We start from the raw sequence: 8,180 nt of genomic DNA on the forward strand, positions 1-8,180 counted from the left end.
TATTCTGAAAAGAAAAAGAGGGACGTAAAGAAAATGGGGATTAGAATAGGATGGAAAAAAATGAAAATTTATGGTGTCAAGAATACTTGGTTTTCACTCTATATTTTTTGTATAAACATGCCAACGTTGTTGGTTTTCATGTTTATACAATTTTTTTTAGTTCATTTTTTTATTATTATTTTTTATCCCTTTAATTATATATATATATATATATTAATATTATTCCGAAAATAAAAAGGCTTGAGAGTCAAGTTGGAGAAGGGAAATCCTTCTTAACCAACTTCAAATCAATATTGTCTTGTAAATATTTAACAAATTCCTCTTTTGTCAATGGCTTATGATAAATTCTTAATCGATATCCATTTACAAGGAAGGTGACTTTTTCTTCATCAATAGTTCTAATCCTAACTACACCATTATCAAAGACTTTTTCAATCTCATAAGGCCCAAGCCAATGAGTTCGAAATTTTCCCTGAAAATCTTTGAACCTTGAATCAAAAAGTAATGCCCAATCTCCTAGTTGAAATTTCCTTTCTTTTATGTATTTTTCATGCCACCTGGATCTTTGTTGTTGAAGTAAGTTGGTTCTTTGGATAACATCCTGTCTCATTTCATCAAGTTCATTTAGTTGCTCCATTCTTTGTTTTTGTGCTTCTGAAAGATCAAGACCCAATTTGACTGTTGTCTTCAAAGTTTTTACTTGAAATCCAATAGGAAACAAGACTTGCTTCCCATAAACAAGTTCATATGGAGTATGTCCTGTACTGTTTCTCCATGTGGTGTGGTATGCCCATAAAGCTTCTGGAAGCTTTTTTGCCCAGTCTTTTCTATGTAAATGCACAATATTGGTAAGAATTGCTTCAATTGCTTTATTAGTGGATTTCACTTGTCCATTAGCTTGTGGATGATAGGGAGTGGAATTTCGATGCTTGATTATGTATTCCTCCATTATCTTCTGTACCAAATTGGATATGAATTGAGTACCTTGATCTGTCACAATTTCCCTTGGGACACCAAAATGAGTAAAAATATCCTCGAAAAGAAATGAAACTACAACATTTTCAGTAGCAAAAGGAAGTGCTTTAGCTTCTACCCATTTGTAACATAATAAGTGTAAACAAGAATGTACCTTTTTTGTCTTGATGGTGGATTAACGAGGCCAACAAAATCCAAAGCCCATTTTTCAAAAGGCTCAATGAGTACCTAAGGTTATAGAGGCATTTCATCAGAGAGAACAGGTTTCCCCATTCTTTGACAAATATCACATCTCTTAACATATTATTTGGCATCCTTTAAAAGGGAAGGCCAATAATATCCTAAGAGAAGGACTTTGTAAGCGGTTATTTTATCAGTGAAGTGTCCTCCACATGGCTCATCATGGCAAACCTTTAGTATTTATGGTACATCATATTCTCTAACACACCTTCGAAAGATTAGATCCAGCCCTGTTTTATATAATTCTTCATTTATCCATGAGCAAGATGCACTAATTTAAATTATCTTTCTTTTTTCTCGAGGATACAAATATGATGGTAACTTCCCTATAGACAAATAATTAGCAATATCTACAAACCATGGAAATTTAATAGATACTACAAAAAGATATTCATCAAGAAATTTATCTTCTACATGTACATCATTGTTATCATTTTGAATCCTAGATAGAAAATCAGCAACTGTATTTTGTTTTCCTGGTCGATCCAAAATAGTGATGTTAAATGCTTGTAACAAAAGTTACCATCTTATAATTCTGCCATTAGTGATTGGTTTATTCATTAAGTACCTAATTGCAGAATGATTTGTATGTATAAAGGTTTCATAATCGGTGATGTAATATCTAAATTTATTGATGGCATGGACAACAACTAAAAACTCATTTTCTGTTACAATGTAATTTAACTCTGCAGGAGTCAAATTTTTACTGGTATAATAAATGGCATAAAGTGTTAAATCCTTTTGTCCTAATATAGCTCCTAAAGTTATATAAGAAGCATAAGTTGAAATGTGAAAAGGTAATTTCCCGTTTGCTCCTCTGAGAATGGGTGCTTCAGAAATTTTCTCTTTTAATGTTTCAAAAGCTTTTTGGCAATCAGAATTCCAAATGAATTCACAATCTTTTGTGAGCAATTTGAAAAGTGGAGATGCATTTTTTGTAAATTTTTCTATGAATATTCTATAGTAACTAGTAAAACCAAGAAAACTTCTACATCTCGTTGACAAGTTGGAATTGATAATTTAGAAATAACTTCTACTTTAGATGTGTCCACTCTAATTCCATTTCCTGAAATATGGTGTCTTAAAACAATCCCCTCAGTAAACATCATAAAAAAAATCATGGATTAATAAGAGATTTTCTTCCTTACATATAATGAGAACTTTTTCCAAATTCTTAAGAGATTCTTCAAAAGAATTTCCATAAACCATAATATCATCCATATAAACTTCCACACAATCATGAATTAGATCAGAAAAAATGCCTAACATTGCCCTTTGGAATGTTATAGGTGCATTACATAATCCAAAAGGAAGTACTCGATAGGCATAAGTTCCCCATGGACAGGTAAAATTGGTTTTCTTGATCTTCTAGAGCTACTTGGATTCGGTTATATCCACTAAAACCATCCAAGAATGAGAAATATTTTTTTCCTGCCAAGGTATCTAAAACTTGATCTATGAAAGGAAGTCAAAAGTGATCCTTTAAAGTGGTTTTATTCAATCCCCAAAATTCAATACATACTATCCATTTCCATTCTTTTTGGGAACAATTACTAAGGGTGAAACCCACTAACTGTCTAATATTGGATGGATGAAATTTACATTTAACAATTTTTGTAGTTCCTCCTTAACAATTTCCCTTAAATTTGGATTCATTCTTCTTTGAGGTTGTCGAATTGGTTTGGCATTTTCTTCAATGTAAATATGATCTATACAAGTACTAGGATCAATTCCCTTGATATCAATGTATTCCCATGCATAAGAAGAGGAATGTTCTTGTAACATATTCATTAATTCTTTCTTTTGAAATTATTCCAAATTATTATTGATATTCAAAGCTTTTCCTCTGAATATTTCTATTGTAGCATTGCCAAAGTTCTCCATGGAATGCAAATATAGTTGACGAGATGATAAATATTCAATATTACATTGTTCTTGAAAACTTTGATTAGATTCACAATATGAGGAAGACTCATTATTTTCCATTAAATTCAAAATTTGATCTTCTTCATCTATTTGTGAAGTAGAAAAGATTGGTCTTATATCCATATCATCATCTATCCATTCTTCATTTTCGACTTCTATTGTTGTTTTTGCAGGTGGATACAGTGTGAATTTTTTGTTGAACTTCCATCATAGATAAACATATCACCAGATCTACAACTTATAAAAGCAATAGCTGCAGCTAGCCATGGTCTTCCTAGAATCATTGGATGTCCTCCTAAGTTACTCTTGGGTGTTAGAATCATAAAGTCAATAGGGTATTCCCAAGAATCTAAGGATACATGTATATCTTCTAATACACCGTCAAGTTTGATCACAAATCTATCTGCTAATTGTAACATTGTAGGTGTATATTGAAGATTAGGAAGTTTTAATTGATTCATAGTTTGTTTACTCATGATGTTTATAACTTCTCCTAAATAAAGATATTTCTGAATTGTTGTTTTTCCCATCATGATATCTGCAATTTTTCCAACTAGTTGAATTCTTTTGACTTCTTTTCTTTTCCTTCCTGGTTTTTTAATGCTTAACAGCCTAATTGTCTTTGCAAAAATTGGTATTTCCTTAATGGCCTATAGCAAATGAACTTTTATGAAAACATTCTTCAGTTCATCTAACATATTATAATCAGGCAATAAAATCTATTTTTCTACGTGTTCATCAATTTTTAATCTCTCAGGAAAAGGTGGTTTTGAAACAAATACTGAAGGTTGTTCCATAATAGGAGTTGCGTTTATTGGAATATCATCAAAATGTGTAGGGTGACTTGTTTTGAAGCTTTTCTTTTTCATTGAGAGGTTCCTCTTCTTCAGAGGCATTTTCTTTTTCATATTCTTGAATAACAACTAATGGTGACTTGTTTTCCAATACTCTACCAGATCTAAGTTGAAAATTGTTTAGATCTAATGGAGTTATCATGTAAGTTTGGAAATTCTGTCCTTCCACATTGTAAACAAGTTGTGAATTTTTATTATTATTTAGTTTCGGAAGTGGTTGGGTAGGCAATTTATTTGATCTTTGAGAAAATGGTAATGAAAGTTGTGGATATGAATTTTTGGGTTGAGTTTGTTGAACAGGCTGAGGATAATATTGTGGTTGAAAAATATGATAGGGTTGTTGAAAATGAGGATATTGAGGATATTGAGGGTATTTTCTGTAAGGATTTTTCCATCCTTGTGACCAAGGTTCAAGCCAAGATTGTCAAGGCATGGCTGTAGTCCAATTACCTTTTGATGGTTGTGCAAATGTCTGAGCGTTAAAACCTTGAGTTGTATTTGTTTGTGAATTTTTCCATGGTCTTTTAGCAATAAAACAAAGAGGGTCTACTTGATTTGGTACTAGTTCTTCTTGATAAACAACTTTCAAACCTCCTATTGAGGGACATTATTTTCTATCATGGTTTTCTGCACATATAAAACAAGTTTCCACACTCTTCAAATCAAGAGGACATTATTTCAAGGCATGCTTCTTTCTACACTTAGGACAAAAAATGGATAATGCAACATTTTTAGCCTTCTGCTTGTTTTGTATTTTAAGGGTATCTATTTGTTCGCTAAGATTCCCTAAAATATCTGTTTTAAAATTATCAAGCAAATTACCTTATTCAGCCCTACTTATTGTCCCAGCTACAGATTTATTAATCCTTGACAAAAGAGAGTCTCTTGGATTTTTCCCAGTTCTTGCTTTGCCTCTTGAAATATGTATACATAACTCACAAATTTCTTTGAATGTTAACTAAGAAATATCTCCCTTACCCATTATATTGATAATATTAATCCATTCATCTCTGATGGATTTTAATAAGAGAGCTTTCAAATTTTCTTCATCAAGATTATGCATTTTTTCCCTTTTTATATTATATGAAAATATTTCAATGAAATCTTCAAGATTCTCATCTTCCTTTTGCACCATTTAAAGACTTCATCCTTAATATTATGGGGCATATAATAGTCCTTATATTTCTCTAAGAATGTGGTTTTCATCTGTTCCCATGATCTTATAGAATTTATTCCTAAACCCATAAACCACTTTAATGCTACATCCTTGAGAATTGTTGGGAACAATTTCAACTTTTGAGCGTCATGTGAATAATAATATGATCTACACAAGACTTCAAACTCAAAGAGAAATGTTTCAGCATTTTCACTCCTTAGTCCATGAAAATTTGGGAGGATAGAGGGCGAAATATTTTTCATTGTAACTAGTGTATGCTCATCAAGCATAGGAAATCCAAAAGTTTTTGGATCTCCTCCCCCTCTTCCTCTTCCTCCACCTCTTCCACCTCCCCTATTTCCACCTCTTCCACCTCTAATCCTAGGTTGTTCACCATTCACATTATGTACCTCTCCTTCCCCTTCTCTAGCCATTGTATATTATTCAAAACTAATATAGGGTTTTGGTTCTAAATTTGGATTTTCGATTTTCTCTTATAGTTCCTCTGGTTCTTCTACCAATGGTATGTTAGAATAAGTTTATTCTTCCTCTTCTTCACTAGGGAGTTCTAGTTCTTAAGCTAGAAGTTGTTCTCCAGTTGAAGATAGGAAAATTACTCCTGTTGTTGGGGATATAGGATCTTATTCTTCTATTATGGCCTTAGTTGATGAGGTTGGTGAATCTCTAGGTTCGATTTCAGATCTTAATACCTCAGGAAGTATATGTTTTCTTGCTATGGATGGAATGTGAGTTTGGGTGGATGTTGTGGAACTACAAGGTCGTGGTGGGGTGAGTGATGTTGTTGGGATTAAACTTCTACCTCTACCTACAAATCTACCTCTAGAATCTCTTTCCCTATGCATATCATTTTTTTTAACTATCAAAATAAAAAAACACAGACTCCTATATACACTTCCCTGGAAACAACGCAAAAATGTTTGTTAATTTAATTGTCTTAAATTGTTTACATAAATTATCAACCAGGGCTAGTAGACTGACGAATTGTAAATGAACTATATGTGATAGGAGTCCTAGTTATCCAAATTGAATTAAATTGTCAATGAACATGATTGAATTATTTATTGAAACTAGTTTTATGAAAGATGATCACACCCTTATAAAAATTGTATCTAATTATGAAATCCACACAACCATTAAAAATCTCAAACTTATAAATCAATATCACACTTGTAAAATGAAATTTAACTCACACACTCACACACACCCTGCGATATATCATAAATATGCTTTAAATGAAACTCGATTTCTAAAAGAATCAACTCATCTATCAATATAACACACTCTTGCATGAAAAACCAAAATGAATTTAAACTATGTCCACACTTGCTCAAATTGATAAACAACTCATGCTTTGAAATATAACCTACAAACAAATCCTCTGTTTTAAGAATTACAATTTCATTCTAAATTCAAACTCTCACTACTGCTATCATTATTGTTAAACACAATTCATGTGCTCCTGAATCAATAAAAAAATAAATAATGAGACAATCATATTGTTGCTATTTAGTTCAAAAGTCAATAAAAGAGAACATTCTACAGGATGCATCTATTTTAACCAGAAAGTGGGCTTACGAAATGATAAGAGAACTCTACTTAAAACACATAAGAATACCTTACTCCTTGAGGGGTCCTTCCATAAGTAGGTGGTCACGATATCCAATCAAAAAATCAACCACACATCGAAATAAAAAGGATTCTTTGAATTAAAAACAGAGTTTTGAAATCTCACTGTCACATAAAAGTCACTGTGTTTTTGTTTCGTGCAAGGTCTTTTTATAAAGCCCACATCATTAAATTTTCAGAGCTCTATGCCTAGCCTTGCTAACAAAATTCTAAAATTAACTATGAAAAGATATGATAACAGAAACTGCTCACGCTTTTCTATTAATAAAGCAAATCGTGAGGCGTATATATTGTTCCTCGCTCACATGTTATTGCTGACAGAGTTGACTTTATCCTTGACCACGCAACTGGAAGCTTCTCGTATCAATCTGGTTCATGAAGATAAGAGGGAATCATTGAGTACATTGATCGCCACATATCCATATATTTCTCCCTCCAAATGTCATATGGAAACCTATCAAACAATGGACTTGGTTGCAAAATCAAACATTAGGTATAGAATCATCCCAATTCAGTAGCTAAAGAAAATATTAGACTAATAACAAAGAACATTATTAACTTATGAAATACAATATTATTATATACCTGCCATGCCATAAATCCTATGATATGATGCCCATTGAGTGATTATGATGGTCAAAGAGGAGTAAAGTAGGTGAAAAAGAGGTGTCAAAAAGAAGAAACTATGAGGCTCAACAATTCCTCTTTACACTTTTTTATAATACTATTTATATTTTATATAAATTTCAGTATAAAATTATGAAATATTATAATTCAAAATAAGACTTATTATCATTTGAATTTATATAGTAAGATGAATCTATAATTTAATGTGTGTGTGTGTGTGTGAATAAAGCTTACTATGTATTAATTCTTTATATATAATTATTAATTAAAAGTGTAGTCGAAATAATTTTTTCATCATGCAAGAACTTGATTTTTTGTTGTTTAAAATATATTTTTGAAGTTTATAAATTAAACGCCTTAAACTCAAGTAATAATATCTTACAAATTTTGGTTAAAAAAATATTGTGAAAAATATTATTGTATAAATTAAACTACACGTTAATTAAATATAATGATATACATATAAATTATCATTATTTAAATTTGATTTAATGATGATGATGATGATGATTAATGTCCACTAAGACCAATGTGGTCTATTAGACCTCAAGAAAATAGAGAATAATTGTCATTCTTCAAAATCTTATTTCTGTGATCAAGGAGCAGGGAAAGAAGCATTCCAAGATCACTATAGTTGGGTTGGCTTAATAATTCAAGAAGATTGAAGGTGTGGTTGATGATATGGAATTGAGAGCATATGTGGGCAAGAGTCGGGCAGTCTATAAGGAAGTTCTTTTCATCTTCCACCTTTTTAG

The sequence above is a fragment of the Pinus tabuliformis genome, chromosome 2_1 (genome assembly GCF_031772625.1).
Source record: "Pinus tabuliformis cultivar Carrire ecotype Pingquan chromosome 2_1, CPIR1, whole genome shotgun sequence".
Taxonomy (NCBI): domain Eukaryota; kingdom Viridiplantae; phylum Streptophyta; class Pinopsida; order Pinales; family Pinaceae; genus Pinus; species Pinus tabuliformis.